Here is a 16,908-nt window from a genome sequence, read left to right as displayed (position 1 = left end):
AGAGTTCTATCTCCCCCATGTTTTTATTTGGGGAAAGACAACTGCCATAGATCTAGAGCTCTGTGTTTCACACAGTCCTGGACGCTGCAGTCAACTCATTCATCCCACAGTAGGATGGCGGTCCTCTTACAGGGCAGGGTCAGGGCAAGGCGGCTCGCCACGCCTGCCTCCTCCACGACGGGCTGCTCACTGGCCCACAGCGGTCCTTTAAGGCCTCAGGAGGCACAGTGAAAGGAGAGTGGTGACAGGCAGTGCTGAAGACTCACAGGCACTCCCAGAAAGAGACTCAGGAATGCCTGGAAACAACACTTCCTTCTTCTGCAAAAGGGAAACGTCACAGGCCCATGATGACTTACTGCGGCACTGTTTCTAATACCCAAGTCCTGCTCAGAGGCTAGTGAGGACAGCCCACTTACGCAATGGAGTACGCGCAGCCAGCAAGGATGCAGGTCTGAGAGACCTGATAAAAGATTTTCTCAGCCGGGCGTGGTGTCGCATGCCTTCAATCCCAGCACTTGGGAGGCTGAGGTAGGAGGATCACCATGAGTTCAAGACCACCCTGAGACTATATAGTGAATTCCAGTTCAGTCTGTACTAGAGTGAAACCCTACTTCAAAAAAACAAAAATTCTCTCTACGATATAGGCTTAAGGAAAAAAGCCTTATGTAAAAAGGTATTCCCAACAGTCCATCCCTTATAGGAAAGGAAACAGAACCATTAGCTTGCTTTTTCCCAGAGTCTCAGCAGAGTAAAATCTAAAGAACATGTTTATTCTGGAGTGGGTGGGGTGGAAAAGAGAAAGAACGACATCTGAGAATATATTTTATACACTTTGGCTTCCGACCGAGTACTTTTCACAGTCAACAGAAGCAGAATTGGAGAGCGTCGAGCAAGAAGGCAGGAGAGGCAGCCGTCTGAAGTGATGTGAAAGCGGAGGGGGAGTGCTGGGGTGGGAGGAAGGGGTGCCGAGCTGTGGAGAAGAAGGGGTGCTAACCAAAGCTAAACACATGTGTTAATACAAGTAAACCGTAAACTGGGAAGGATGAGGAACGACTTTCAGGGACTGTAGCTCAATGTGGAGCACGTGCTTAGTTCACATGCAGAGTCCTGTTCTCTACAGCCAGCACCAAAAATAAATAAATAACACTTTTCTGACATGGGGAAGGTTTCCTAAAGGCTATTTATCACCGCACCTTACGCACCACGCAGCGATCTTGTTTACCTCTGGGCCAAGAGCAACCATAGGCTACGCACGCCACGTTCACGAGAAAGTGCTCGGGCTCACGCTCTTCTGGGGTTCCCCCAAGTCCCTCTTCCTCTTCCCAAAACGTTCTTTCTGGCATTGTTGATGGGCTAGCTGGTAACGTCACTAGTGTCCAACCAACTGCAGCGCAGTTATGTGTAATGACCGCTTACCATTGCTCAGTAAGCCAGTCATGCAAAGTATTTTGAAAAAAATATATAAACCATAACTGCTTTATAAAAACTACTATTAAGAAAATGATGGACACATGTTCTGAAAAAAATAAAGATACCCAGTATTTAAAATTGAGAGGTTTTTTTTTTCTACTGAAATTATTGTAAGGATTTTAAATTTGCTAATATCTAGGAAAAGTCTTCACTCTTTTATGACTAAACTATTACAACAACTTCTAAGGAAGATCATCACTGTCAAAATATACACACATAATGTCTCACTAAAGTGAATACATGCTATTTTTTCCCATGTGATGATCATGTAATGTGAGGAACACACAAGATTATGAAGTCGCATCACTTAACTGACAAACCGTGAACGAGGTGTCAGGTGTCCTGACCGCTTAGTGGTTGTTCACTGACAGGCGCCAGTCAGGTCACACCCCAGTCCTGGAGGACCTGTGCATGTGGTCGGGAGGTACCGCAGGCTCCCTGGGCACACTCCGCCAACAGCCAGACTCTGCCACGTCCATGCCTTCCAGCAAAGGTGGCACGCGCCTGCCATGCCAAAACCTAGCAAACATGCCAGGACGTAAGGCAAAGCCAGGAGAGAAAGTGAAGGAGCTGACGTCAACAAGGCTTTTTGCCAAGGATGAGCATGAGTGACTTCCAGACGTTGGCAGCCTCTTGAGGGCAAGCAGGAAGAAAGTACTATGCTAAGTCCCTTGCAAGAAGCATCCAAGCCAAGGAACGGAGAAGGACTTAGGAAGGGAAGATGAGCTATGTAAACAGATAACCGGCTTCCCTCCCTTCCTAACTGTTTGACAGCCATGTCCCCAGTACCACAGCCTCAGTTTCCTTATTTCCAAACTCAAACACTCTTCCCTTCTCAATGTCTAAGAAAAATGCAAAAAATACAAAATGCCTCACCAGCTTGAGCCTAGCTCACTGCTACCACAGGGAGCGCCTCTGTCCCTGATACGTGTCTGGAAATGAGTTTTCATGAGTCTCTGGAACAAATAACTCAGTAAATAAAAGGCTCATTACGTTGTGATCATCTATCCTCTACGCAAAAGCAATGTTTCCAAAGCGCTTGAGGACAAAGACTATATAACTATGTAACAGGGCATTTGTGCTTCTCAAAATCTCCATTAAAAACAATTCCCCTTCTCCCAAAAATGTTTAAAATGTATATAACCTGAGAAGAAAGTAAATTTCAAGGCTTTTTTTTTTATGGTCACAGGGTTGTGGGGGGATGTTGCTTGGTTTTGTCTATCCCTAAAGCCTGCTCCGTTTGCAAACTACCAATTACCTCAAGGTCACTGAACTATAATTAATAAGTGGGAAGGAACACACTTCACAGTGCCATGCTGGAAATTTCATCAGGACTTGCTAAGGATTGACCTTCTACACAAGCAGAGCATATCTGACGGGGCAGCAAGCTATCTGTGACCTGTGGGCCTCCTCAGACACTGTACCAAGCTCTGGACAAACAGTAAGCCGTCAGTGAACTCGGTGTCTAATGTTTCTCCCATGTTTTAACAGAAACAACTGCAAGCCATCTGCCGCTTTAAGAGAACACAAACAGAAGTCACTATCAGCAAAGCGTCTGAGACCCCAAGGGAGCGCTGTTGTTAAGTACAGCCCAACGTAAGAAATGTACGGTCTCAACTGGAAAGGTGTGCGATATGCCCGCAGTCAGGGAAGAATGCTGGTGGTCCTCACTGAAGGACTAGGATATCTATAGACACAGCTAAGCCATCCTAAATAAAGATGTCCATATTTAGCCAGGATCCAAATAATCCCCTAAGAACAAACTCTGGCTAATCTCCAGCAGCAATCCTCATATTGACATAACCTCTTGCCCATCTGTGCATACAGAGCCTAGAACAGAACATCTGCTCCCAGCCCCAAGCTACATAAACAGCCACACCACAAGAAGACATGGCTGAAGCCTGTGGCTTGCATTTTATCTAAATCCTACTTTCCCCCTTTGGTTCAGTGCGGATGAGGTGTGATCTTAAAGGAACTACAGATAAAACAGCAAGTGAAAAGTTAACCGGCTGGATCTGGCACTGGAAAGAGAAGATCGCTATTTTTGCTTATCATGACAATATTTTTCAGCCACAGTCTATCCTGGGCCAATAAGTCCACAGTTTGCTTCAAAATACTAGGACAGCCCAGCAGGCGGGGAGCAGGGAACAGAGCAGCCCCAAGACTCTTTGTAAAGGAGAGAGGCCCTGGTGCCCTGTGTTGCTACTCTCACAGCCAATCAAAAGGTGAACCTGACATACAGGCAGTGAGACCTGGGATGCTCTCAGCGCCAACCCCATTAAGAGTGAGCATTTCTCTCAGCACCGGTGGCAACTGAACGGCGCCTCCGCCATGCAGGCCACAGGAGGGCAGAAGGGGCAGCAAGAGGCCGGTCCGGCTGGGCATGACTGACAGGCAATTACCTCAAGGTCACTGAACTATAATTAATAAGTGGGAAGGAACACACTTCACAGTGCCATGCTGGAAATTTCATCAGCTCCCTAAGCTCTATTCATCCCTGGGCTTAGGGGCACCCTGTTTGTTAGGAGCACTTCATGAGCCACTCGCCAGAAATAGGAAATAGTGAGAGACCTGGCACATGACAAAGATGAAAACCCTGCGAGCTCTTCTCACGTCATGAGTACAGGTTCTTTGCGTGGTTTGCGTTTTCAAGCAAAGACACACAGGACAGCGGGTTTCATCAAGGTCTCTGATTCGAGCAGGAGCTGGAATGCACTGCTCAGTCAGCCCGACCGACAATGGCAGAGCTGGGTTCAATGGGAGACTGTCTGAAGGAAGCACACAGGTGACCAAAAAGAGGGCATCCAGGGCTGGAGGGATGGCTTAGTGGATAAGGCGTTTGCCTGCAAAGCCAAAGGACCCAGGTTTGATTCCCCAGGACCCATGTTAGCCGGATGCACAAGGGGGTACACGTATCTGGAGTTCGTCTGCAGTGGCTGGAGGCCCTGGCATGCCCATTCTCTCTCTCCCTCTTTCTCTGTCAAATAAATTAATTAAATTAAAAAAATAAGGGTTATCCAACTTTCTCCTCTGGCTTCCGCATGTGCACATATGTCTACATACACACCATACATACTACACACACAAAGCAAGTAAACAAGCAAACACACAGAATAAAATCCGTTCAAATTACTATTACTATAACCAAGTTCTTTATGCTTATCTTGTAAGCGCCATTTCCAACGTTTCTTTTCCTACAAAAAAAGTGCAAAGGGGGGCTGGAGAGATGGCTTAGTGGTTAAACGCTTGACTGTGAAGCCTAAGAACCCCAGTTCGAGTCTCAATTCCCCAGGACCCACGTTAGCCAGATGCACAAGGGGGTGCACGCATCTTGAGTTCGTTTGCAGTAGCTGGAAGCTCTGGCATGCCCATTCTCTCTCTCTCCTCCTCTCTGTCTCTCACTCTCAAATAAATAAATAAAAATAAACAAAAGAATTTTTTTAAAAAGCACAAAGGGTGTGGGACAATTTGATTCCCTAACTAGGAGCTATTGGAATTCTCTCTTGCTGTCCAAGCTGACTGGAGAAAAAGGACGATCAATCTGACAGCCACCCAAACTACCCTTGCGGCAGCACCAGCCATCTCAAACAATTCATGGAAACCTTGAGACAACTATGGGAAGGTGAAAGCTTACTTTTCCGGCCCCAGTGTGAAGGCGCGGCCTAAGACTGTTTCAAGGTCACGTGCCTCTATGAGCCATTTCCACCCTGCCCAGAAGGGGCGGAATTTTACTTAATAAGCATTAAGGCCCAAGGCCATGACTGGTCCAAAACACATGCTTCATGACCATGACTGGTGACAGTAACTGATGAAAATGTCAGTGCTACTGTTATCTGCTGGCAACAAATGGGTAAAAATCAACTTTAATTGTGGGTCCAACAAAAGCAATGAGCAGAGACCAAACCTTCCCATGTTTTCTTTTTTTCTGAAGGTCTAAGCCAAGAAAATCCATCCTTTTAATAAAATTACATAAATTGCAAAAGATATGTTAGGGAAAAGTCTACACATCAGCTCTGGCACCAGACCTGTACCTTAGGCATGTGAATTGGTGGTATCCAGTGAGGTGACTGAGAAAGTGCAAGGCTGGCTGTATCCCAGGCGGGATGACTGACACACAGTCTTCACTATCCTTCAAGCTTAGCCACGGCTGGTTGTACCCCAGGTGGAATGATTGACACACAGTCTTCACTATCCTTCTAGCTTAGCCATGGCTGGTTGTACCCCAGGTGGAATGATTGACACACAGTCTTCACTATCCTTCAAGCTTAGCCATGGCTGGTTGTACCCCAGGTGGAATGATTGACACACAGTCTTCACTATCCTTCAAGCTTATCCATGGCTGGTTGTACCCCAGGTGGAATGATTGACACACAGTCTTCACTATCCTTCAAGCTTATCCATGGCTGGCTGTATCCCAGGTGGAATGATTGACACACAGTCTTCACTATCCTTCAAGTTTAGCCAGTCAATCCAAAACTTCATCACCAGACTCAGGAGCAAACAATATCAACTCTTTACCTTTTGTGGACAGAGATATTCAGTACAAGTTCAAGATGCTAAAAGGAAAAGGGAATGAGGGTCGTGGCTGGCTGTTTTCTATTTCAAAAGTGGTTCATATCCTCTGGTGACAGGTGAGTTCCTCAATGCTCAGGATTCTCTCTTGAAGGATTACAGAAACCTTCAAAGAACTGAGAGTCAAGGTGAATAGATGATGGTGTCACTCACACTTAAAGACAGGATAACCTGGGGGCTAGAGAGATGATGGCTCAGTGGCTAAAGTGACTGCCACACAAACATAAGGACCTAAGTTCAGGTGTCAGAACCCACCTAAAATCCAGCGGCGGTGGTGTTCACCTGTAATCTCAGAGGTCAGGAGGCAAAAACTAGGAGGATCCTAAGGTCTTGTTGGCTAGCTATTCTAACTCAAACAGTGAGCTCCAAGCTCAGTGAGAGGGCCTGCCCCCACCCCAAAGTAAGTGAAGAGCAACTGAAGGAGACATTCAATATCGACCTCTGGCACACACACAGACACACACACACATGCACCCTCATACATATGAACATGTATACACATACACTACATATACACATTAGAAAGTATGCTAACTGCCTACTTTCACACCTAAATATCATAGAAATACCCTAGTCCAGTCACCTACTGCACTGTGGTTGTGGGCAAAGATTCAACAAGCTCATGTGGATAAAAGCACAGAAAATAGGTCTGTCTTCCTTTTCCCAAGCCACTGAGTAAGAAACACCTTCCTTTAGAACCACTTCTTCCTTCCATTTCAACTACTCCAAAGTGTTGAGATGAAAGCCCAACTTTCTACACACCCACGGGTTCATTCTCCCATACCACCCCTATTGAGGACGGAAGAGTGCCAAACACTATGCTCAGAGGGGGTGCAGGGATCTGGGCCGCTGTGCGCTACCCCAAGCCCCTGTTCCTCTCCCCCAGCCAGCGCAGAACGGCAGGCAGAGCAGGGACATGCGCCGCGTCTCTCACACAGACCCCAGGGCCCCAGCTCCCACCGCACTCAGCCGCATCAGAGAACCCTGTCGAAGAAGAACTGTCTTCTGCTCTTGTGCTTCAAGACTCTTCCCCAGCTTCTGGAATGCTTGCTGCTCATCCAAGCTATTCATCTTACCTGGAGACCCACTACACTACACAGGTGTATCTGGAACAAAAAAATCTACTAGTATGTTTTAGAACAAACCAGACTGAGTATCTGCAAACATACTGTCCCTCGGGTCTTCTGCTCTTCAGAAAACTGCCTGTTCCCTGCTTGGAATTCTCTTCTTTAACCAAGTTATTTTCCCCCAGACCTTCTCAAAGCTCAGGTAAAGATTGACTATGGTCCGTCCAGCCTCCAAAGTGTTACAAAGCTGCAAAGAGTAAGTCTAACACATCATTTGAACTATTTCTACAACAATTTGTTTAGATCCTTCTCTTAAGTACTGGACCTTGCATACGTTTTTTCTAAAAACCTGAAGCCAAGCTCTTCGCGCCAGGCTGCACCTAAGCGTACTCGGAAGCCCCTGTCTGTCCACCCACAGCCTCCCAATCGCACAGCTCAGCTGACAGCCATGCAAACTACAACCCCTCAGATTTAATAACAATCCATCAATTCACACTTGGAAGACAGCATAAAATAGACACTCACCTAAAAGTTTCACAAAGGTTATATGCATAATAGCAAAAGGCTAGAAACAATTTAACTGTCCATCAAGAGAAAACTGGTGAACATCAGTATAATCATTCAGACAAAGAAACGAAATACTTCGTCACAAGGGGAAATGTGGCGCACTTGTCCTGTGAGTCTGGAAATGTCTCCAAGCAATGACGATGAGGAGAAAAAGACGCAGTACATGGTGCATAACAAAATCTTATCTGTGGGCTGCAGAGATGGCTTAGCGGTTAAGTGCTTGCTTGTGAAGCCTAAGGACCCCGGTTCGAGGCTCGGTTCCCCAGGTCCCACGTTAGCCAGATGCACAAGGGGGCACACGCGTCTGGAGTTCGTTTACAGTGGATGGAAGCCCTGGCATGCCCATTCTCTCTCTCCCTCTATCTGTCTTTCTCTCTGTGTCTGTCACTCGCAAATAAATAAATTTAAAAAAAATATTTAAAATCTTATCTGTGTACTTCCAACAAATATTTCGTATACAAATCAAAAATTCAAAGCACTACACACACACACACACACACACACACACACAAACTTAACAGAAACTACCTTTGAAAAGAGCATCTAGGACTAAAAAGATTTAGGGAGAGAGTGGCCCCTGCATTTTGGTAATTCTTTTAACTTTAACCAGGTACATACATTCATTTTCTGTTTAAAATTAGGAGGATGGAGAGATAGCCCAGCAGTTAAAGGTGCTTGCCCTCAAAACCTGAAGGCCTGAGTTCAATTCCCCACAACAATCCAGGTGCACAGAGTGACACATGCTTCTGGCATTCATTTGCAGTGGCCAGAGGTCCCAACATGCCCATACCCACTATCTCCCTCTCTCTCCCTGTATGTCTGGCTCTTTCTCTAACTCTCTCTCTCTCTCTCTCCTAAATAAATAAAATATTTTTTACAAAATAAAGTTATGGGGCTGGGGATGGCTCAGTCTGTAAAGTGCTTGCTAAACAGGCGTGAGGACCTGAGATCAGATTCCCAGCGATTACATAAAAGCTGGGTATGGCAATGCACACCTGTAACCCCAGCTCTGGAGAGGTGGAGACAGGAGAATCTCTAAGGCTTGCTGGTTATTAGACTAGCCAAATTGGTGAGCTCCAGGTTTAGTGAGAGACCTCGTTTCAAAAATTACAGTGAAGCCGGACATGGAGGTGCACGCTTTTAATCCCAGCACTTGGAAAACAGTGGTAGGAAAATCACTGTAAATTCAAAGCCACCCTGAGACTACATAGTGAATTCCAGGTCAGCCTCAGCTAGAGTGAGACCCTGCCTTGAAAAACCAAAATAAATAAATAAGTAAATACAGTGGAGGGCAATTGAGGAAGACACCTGACCTTGACCTCTGGCCTCCACATACACATATGAACACACACACACCCCACAAAACTAAAGCCATTAAATCAATTATCTGTGAAAGTAAGGGAAAAGGTCAACATGGATGAAATAACCAGATGATTTAAAATTTTAATTTCAACTGAGCCCTTCACAACATCTCTAATAAGTAAAATGCAATTTTTTCCTATTCCTCACTCTGCCTGTCCTTACAACAGAAGCGCTGGTCTGTGAAAAGACTTGGGGCTGAAAAGATAAGAAACAGCATATCTGAATAATCCCCAACTAGATAATCAGCTCTGTCACCAGGAGCTGGTGGCCAGCACAAATGATCCCTGGTCAGGAGGTGTGTGTTTACCCTACTGGCTGGGAGAGCTTAGGGATGACAGAGGACACATACCAGTTGCCTAGGGACAATGATGGCCGCGGGCTGGCTCAAGAAATGGCTGCCTAGCCAACCAAACAGGCAATACACAGCCAAGGCAAATGGATCCACATGGTGCATATGTGTGTGTACATACAGATTCACACATGGACGTGTCATGCATAATGTATTCATGATACAGGCATACCCTCACGTAACGGTTCACATATAATGGAGGAGCTACTGAAAAGAACACTGGTAGAGATTCAGAGCCCAGTCCCAGTCCCCACTAGTGAGCCAACCTGGCTCCTTCACTGAGCGCTGACCTGCACACCCACACAAGCCCCTCTCCCACTCAGCAAGCCTAATATACCTTACAGACATGGGTGTAGAAGGCTCTCTCCCTCTCAGCAAGCCTGCCACACCCTAAGGACATGGGCACAGAAGCCCCTCCCTCTCAGCAAGCCTCCACACCCATGGGCATAAGAGGCCTGGCGCCATTCTTTCACTCCTCTTCAGACCTCTTTCCTGACACAAGGTGCATAGATCTCTGTCTCTGTATCTCTCTGTCTCTGCCTCCTGCTCTGGTTTCTTTCATATCTGCACCTTTCTCTTCCTCTTGCTTTCTCTCCCACTCCCTTCCTCCCTCTCTGTCTCCTCCCTTCTTGGCAGGTAGGCACCCTGCTGCTCCCTGCTTACCGCTGCACACTGCCACTTCTGGGCTGGCAGAGCTGCAACCCATTGCCCATTCTCTGCCTCCTCACCCCTCCCTCCAAGACATTAACAAACTCCCCAGTTCCCAAAACTGTGTGGTTTTGGTTCTCTTATCTGAGCTCTTTCAAACACTGGTGGATCAACACAAACACATTTCCAGCTCCTTGATGATTCAGAGTTACCGCTCATTACTCATGACGGAGTTCACTGCCAACGTCAGGACAGGGTCACCACCATGACGTCACGATACGGCTTCATTTTACTTTTACTCCTGACTTATAACTCAAAAACTACGTAAGGAAGCTTAAAGAAATAAACAGCAACTAAAAATACAAGAGACAGAAATGATGGCATACATTTCTAGTTACAGGAATTGTGGTTAGCGCATAAAATAAATGAACTCTTCCTGCCTTTGTGTTTGGCCCGGAACTATTAACAGGGAAGACCTGTGTTTGCACGACTGTGAATTACCAGATGTTGTGCATCAAAGCCCAGCCTGAAAGCCCTATGCGAGGCTCAGCCAATGGGCCCCAATGGGCCATCTAACGAGGCAAGTCGCAGTGAAATGCAGACAAATGGGAAGCAGCGCATGAGGCTCACCTTTAGGGTACTGACACAGGCTTGGGTTTAAACAGGGAACAAGGAGTGAGTGTTCACTGTTTAAACCTAAGGTCTCGCCCCGCAGTGACCCATCCATCCCGCAAAGTGGTCTGACAAGCTGTCCGAACTGTGTGACATCTCTTCCTAGCAGACAAGTTCCTCCCCTGGCTGCCACTGTGCTTTAGCCTTCCCTTCCCCCAGGATGAGATTTCTGGGGAGGTTCCAACTCCTCGGGGACCATGGCTTCCATGGTTGAAGAACCAAAAGGAAGAGCGCACAGCTCTCTGTGCAGCAGCCTTCCTCTGCGCGGACAGACGACGGACGTCCCCCCAGCCCACCTCACACAGAAGGGATGACTGCTGGGCTACAGGTGTCAGTGGCGTCAAGACTTCTACCATGGTGGGTGTGTCTCCTTAGCCTCCCTCCAGCTCTGCCAGGGGATGCCTCCTCTCTTAATGAGGAAGAGGCAAAGAAGGTGAGGCTGTCATTTTACGACCTTGTAAGGGCCAGCACACAAGAACAGTTCTTATAACCCTGAACAAAGGGTCCCCTCTCCCTTTCCTCACTGACTAAGTACTCAGGGAGGTACTGAAAGAGAAACAGGAGAAAGCTAGCTTCTTTTAGGCAGTTTCAGTCAGGATAAGAGGCCCAGCCAGGCGTGGTGGGACATGCTTTTAATCCCAGCACTAGGGAGGCAGAGGTAGGTGGATCACTGTGAGTTGGAGGCCACCCTAAGACTATATAGTTAACTCCAGGTGAGCCTGGACCAGAGTGAGATCCTTCTTCAAAAAAAAAAAAAAAAAAAAGAGGCCCAGAGAGAACCAATGCCATTCACCCCTCCCCGTGCCTTGACACGAGTGGACCTCGTGTCTGAATGAGACGCATGTGCAGCAGCTGCAGCACCAGGTGGGCTTGGCCCTGGGGCCTGACTGTTCAAAACTACAAACCACTCAGGTCTTCCCCCTCACACACCTGAATCTGACAAAAGGACACATTGTCGATTGACTACAAGGCTGTTGTTTGCCTTCTTTCGCTCTGTGCCTCTGCTCACTCTGCTCACAAGGATACGAGTGAATTGAGCTTCCTGTCCTCGCAGCCTGGCTGGGTCAGGGAAGAACAGAGTGCTGTCTCTTGGCCTGGGTAATTTTTTGCTTGCCTCTGCTTTCCTTTGGGGTAACTCCCCACTTCGATCACATGCCTGGTTTTCCTCTGGTCTCTGTCTACCACGCGTGTGTTTCCCTTACACTCTAGATCTACCACGCGGGTGCTTTCTCTAACTCCGGAACTGCTACCTGTGCAATTTCCCTAAGTTCAGGGTATCATTCTCTTTACTAGTCATTGCTAATCTGAATACCTTGATCTCTGCTTTGATATTTTCCTCCTGCTATTCTTCCTTAAGCCCCCACCATTTGCCCTCTCGACTTCCTTCCATGGGGAGTTCAGGGTGGAAGCTCTTGGTGTTCCTCGAACCCTCCTCCGTAAGCGCCTAGCTGCTGTCTCCCACGCGCTCGCGGCTCTGCCCCAGCCATGTCCTTAAATGAACCGCACGGACCACGCGGTGCCTTCCACCTGACTGCGTGCTTCCTGCTTTCCGCCTGCCTGGGGCTCAGCTCTATCCTTCTTCCCAGACCCCGACTTCCTTAAGTAAACCCCACAATTTGTGATTTCTCCCCAAAGTATATAATTCATAATTTGTCCTCCCCGAGTCTGTCTTTACTAAGTCTTTGTGAAAAACAGGATAGACCCCAAAATTGAGGTTCATAAATTTGGGGGAACCCCTCCTGAACTCCAAAATCCTGCATCAGTGCAATCTTCCCAGACGTCTCCTTCCCTTATAGGGTGTTCTTTCTTTCCCTTCTTGTCACCCTCCCTCATTCTGGGAGCGGTGCCCAGGGCATTTTGTACAATGTATTTATTCAAAGTGCTGTTCTCAGCACTGCCAATCATAAAATCAAAATATCACCCACTCTCAAAGGAGTGAGAGCCGCAGTGGCCCCTGCACGTGTTCTGGGATTCCAGGTGAGGCGGCCCCTGGGAAACAGCTTCAGCGCGAGCTGATGAACACTTCTCAGACTCCACCACAGAGAGAGGAACTGAGGAAGTTCAGGAAAAAGATAGAGAGAGAGACAAAGCAGGAATGCAGACATCAGTATCAGCAGCCCACAGCCCTGCCAGCCAGACCCATCATCACGTGCCCTGAGCACTGCCCTGAGCCCCCAGCCACAGAGGAAACTGCCCAGGGACCCTGGGCCCCTGCTTTAACGGAAGCGTAAGTCTGAAGTCAAAAGGTCCCCAGCAGTTTGCTCACAAACACCAGATAGGGGGGTTGGAAATGGGAAACGGAGACTTCCAGCACCCATGTTCTCCTCTCTCTCTCTCTCAGTAGGTGACTTATAGCCCCAAAGAACAACTGTTGGGTGTCACTGGAGGTGGTCCTACTCTGCCACCTTCACCACCTCCACCACCGCAGAGACTCTCACATTCTTCAACCTCTAAGGCACTTGCTGCACAGAGTCAAGTAATGAGGCTGCAAATGGAGCCGGGTTCTCCCACGAGGCCTCTGGTGGCTCAATCACTCAACTGGGGTACACTGGGAAAGATGAGGAAACACTATCAAAAAAAAAAAAAAAAAGGCAAGACTACACCTCAACCCAGAGAAAAATATTCTCACAAAGGCTCAATGAGCATTTCAAGAAAGACACCATGGAAATCTACCATTTACACGATTCTGATCAGACTCAGGTTGGTGCTTTTTGTCAGGATTTCAGTGTTATTGCCGCTGCAAAGATGACAAATGTTTGACAACATAATTACAACTGTCAATCTTCCCAAAATAAACCTGGAAGCCGTCAGAGAGACAGCACCAGCACACACGTTAATGATATCTCATAACCTCATCCCAGTGCGTGCGTTCCCTGGCAGGAGTCCCTGTCAGAAAGGAAAAGCTGTTCATCTGTCATATCGACTATTTTTAAATTCTGGACAGACAATTTTTGTTTTTTCCAAACAAGGAGGCTGGAGGACAGTTTTCAGAGTATCTTCGCACAATCAGCTCTACCAACTGGCAGAATTTTACTGGAAACACATTTCTATTGTCTCAGCTCTTGGGAGAAGTTGCCAGTAAACATCTTTTCACTGGGCTTGCTTCCCAAAGTGAGGGAAGCAGGAGAAGAGCCTGGGAAGCTATGGGACATTGGCCTCTAACACGGATCCTCTGAGCAGCAGGTGTGGCTGTGAACTCCACCTCACTTGATGACAAAACAAGTGCCATGTAGATTATAGATCTAGACCGAATAATTGCAGTTTGAGTTTAGAGATTTCCTGGAAAGAAACAATTGGGGGAAGGGGACAGAATGAGGACTTTCAACAGTATCAGAATCCCCCATGCCTGTCCTCAAACCCAAAAACCTACCACCATGACACTACACACCACAGCTGTTAGGTCAGGCATCACCTTATAAAGAGCCCCATGCCAGGCTTGAGTCCGGTGGTGTACTAGACTCCTTCTCCTCCTCCCTAAACCTCCTCTCCTCGCCTCCCCCCCACACGCCTTTTCTACCTTAGAAACCAGGCCTCATTTCCGTCCAGACCCTGCCGGCCTCACAGTGGAGCTGCTCTCCAGTCTGTACTGTGCAGCCTCACAGACTGTGAACTTTACAACTCAAAGAGGGTGTTGCAGCTACATTCTCGCTGATGGAACAAACACCTGACCAGAAGCAGCCTACGGGAGGCAAGGGTTTGTTGCAGGCATGCAGGTTCATGGAGAAACTATCATCACGGAAGAAGATGGCTCATGCCACCATACATCCACAGCCAGCACCAGAAAGCAGTTGAACACCTGAGGGCGAGACTCAAGATCTGCCACCCATGACACACCGCTTCCGGCAGGGACCCACCAGCTGGAGACTAAGTTAGAAACTTAATCAAAAATACCTGAGGCTATGAGCCCATTTACATTCAAACATCATGGAGTGGCGTTTACAAAGACTGTATGATGCTGTGTATGCTTGTGTGTGTGTGTGTGTGTGTGTGTATAAGGTGGTGTCTGTGTGTTGTGTATGCTCATGTGGGTGTGCAAAGTGGTGTCTGTGTGTTTTGTGTATGCTTGTGCAAGTGTAATATGGTGTCTGTGTGTGATGTGTACACTCCTGTATGTGCTCTTGCACTTGGGCCCACATGTGCTCACCTGTGGTGATCAGAGTGGAATTTGGATATCCTCCTTTATCCATTCTCATTTTGAGCCCTGATCTTTATTGACACAGGAGCTTGTTGTTTTTCTCAAGGCCAGGTGTCTGCTCCCCTTCGCAGGATGAAGGTTATAAGCAAACATGGCCAAGTCCAGCTATTTACACGGGATCTGGAGATTCAAATTTGGGTGGCTTCAGGCCCCCACAGGCCCTCATGCTTGTACAAGAAGCACACTTAACCCCTTAGCCATCTCTCTAGCCTTTTATTGCTTTCATAAGAATAAAAAATCAGAAAGTCTATGAAAAACTGGAAAGATGGCTCAGGAGGCACAAGTGCTTGCCACAGGCATGAGTGCCTGGCATAGCCTGAGACCAGCAGAGCTCAGTTCCCCAGCACCCACATAAAAACACAGGTGTGGCCACACACATCTCTAACCCCAGTGCTATGGGAGTGGAAACAAGAGAATCGCCCAGACTTACTGACAGAAAAGCCGCAACCCTGAGGCTGAGGGAGTGACTCCATCTTAAGATACAAATGGATGGATGGAAAGAGGAGGAAGCCCGCGGCTTTTCTCTGGCTTTCACATACAAGGACCCAGGCCACGCAGCACGTCTGCACACACCTGTGTATACACCACTCACACATCTCATCACACGCCAAACCTACTCTACAGGTTCACACTAAAAAAAAAAAAAAAAAAAATCAATGAAGTTTTATTACTTATGCTCATTTTCTTTACTAATGACCACAAACTTTGGGCCTGCTTTTAACAAGAAAGCAAACAATTAGGATTATTCTATGTAGTGACAGATACCACAAAATTTATACATAGACCTTTTTTGCTTTTGGCTTATCAGCTCTCATTAGCATTTCTGTATTTAAGACAATCCTTCTTTTGTCCAATACTGCCCAGAGAAGCCAGCAGGTTGGCTATATTCCAATGAAGCAATGGCCCTGATAATCACAGGAACACGGAAGTGAGTTAGTTGACCCTGATACTCAAGTAAGGACAGCGGGTTGGTGATGAAAAAGCAACTTGAGTCCTGGTGGGACTAGAACTCCAGTGGGAAAGCCAGGCACAGCCTCCCTCCTCCCCCGGACGCTGAACCGGGAAGCCCGCAGCACACGCGAGAGAAGGCAGGAGGTGGCCGGGTATGGAGGCAGGCAGGGCGGTGAACAGGACGCCCGCACTGACAAGCGCGTTCTCGGAGCCATCGACGCCGGCAGGCAAGACATGCTGGTGATGCTGGTGTGCCTGTTCAGAGCTCCAGAGCCCAGCAGCGTTCCTCTGGCGTGCAGAGTCAGCAGCAGAGAAAGCTGAATGGGTGAGAGAGCCCACATCCACCCCAGCAAGAAGACAACTGATCCACTTGGCACCACACAGCTCCGTCCACCTTTTTAAACTTCACATTTGTGCTTCGCGTCGCTGCTTTGCTTCAGCATTCTGCTTGCTCGCCTGGCTTTCACGGCTGCTTCCTTTCTGCAGCCCTTCCTGAGAAGCTGCTGTTTCTCATGCCTTCACCTCCAGCACTTGTCCCTCACTCCCGCATGACAATGACTTCCCAGAGAGACAACATCACAACAAAAATGGGGAAAAGCAAACATTAAAAACTAGAGGAAAATCCATCCCCAAAGGTGCACAGAATCCAACAAAGAAACTACACACAAACAATGAGGAACTACAGTCCACATTACCAGAACCCAAAGATACTGAGAGGGCTGAGCTGCCAGGAAGGGACTTCAGGGCCCTACTTTTAGAAAAACTCAGTGACCACACAGAGGACTCAAGGAAGCTGAATAAAGTCAGAAAGTCAATTCAGGACCTACCTAAAATAAATAAATAAAAAATTAAAAAATTAGCAAAGTTTGCCAGGTGTGGTGGCGCACGCCTTTAATCCCAGCACTAGGGAGGCAGAGGAAGGAGGATCACCGTGACTTCAAGACCACCCCGAGACTACATAGTGAAATCCAGGTCAGCCTGGGCTAGAGTGAGACCCTACCTCGAAAAACAAAAAACATACACACAAACAAAAAAACATCAACAGAAAGAACATA

The 16,908-nt window shown here is 47.5% G+C and overlaps 1 protein-coding gene across 1 annotated transcript in view; it reads right to left on the bottom strand.

Moving 5' to 3' along the window:
* Positions 1–16,908, bottom strand: part of Vopp1 (VOPP1 WW domain binding protein) — a 73,812-nt gene that overhangs the window by 41,353 nt on the left and 15,551 nt on the right.

Source organism: Jaculus jaculus, chromosome 16 (assembly GCF_020740685.1).
Source record: "Jaculus jaculus isolate mJacJac1 chromosome 16, mJacJac1.mat.Y.cur, whole genome shotgun sequence".
NCBI classification, from domain to species: Eukaryota; Metazoa; Chordata; class Mammalia; order Rodentia; family Dipodidae; genus Jaculus; species Jaculus jaculus.
The sequence above is the reverse complement of the archived record's forward strand: the minus strand, read 5'-3'. Positions and strand labels throughout refer to the sequence as shown.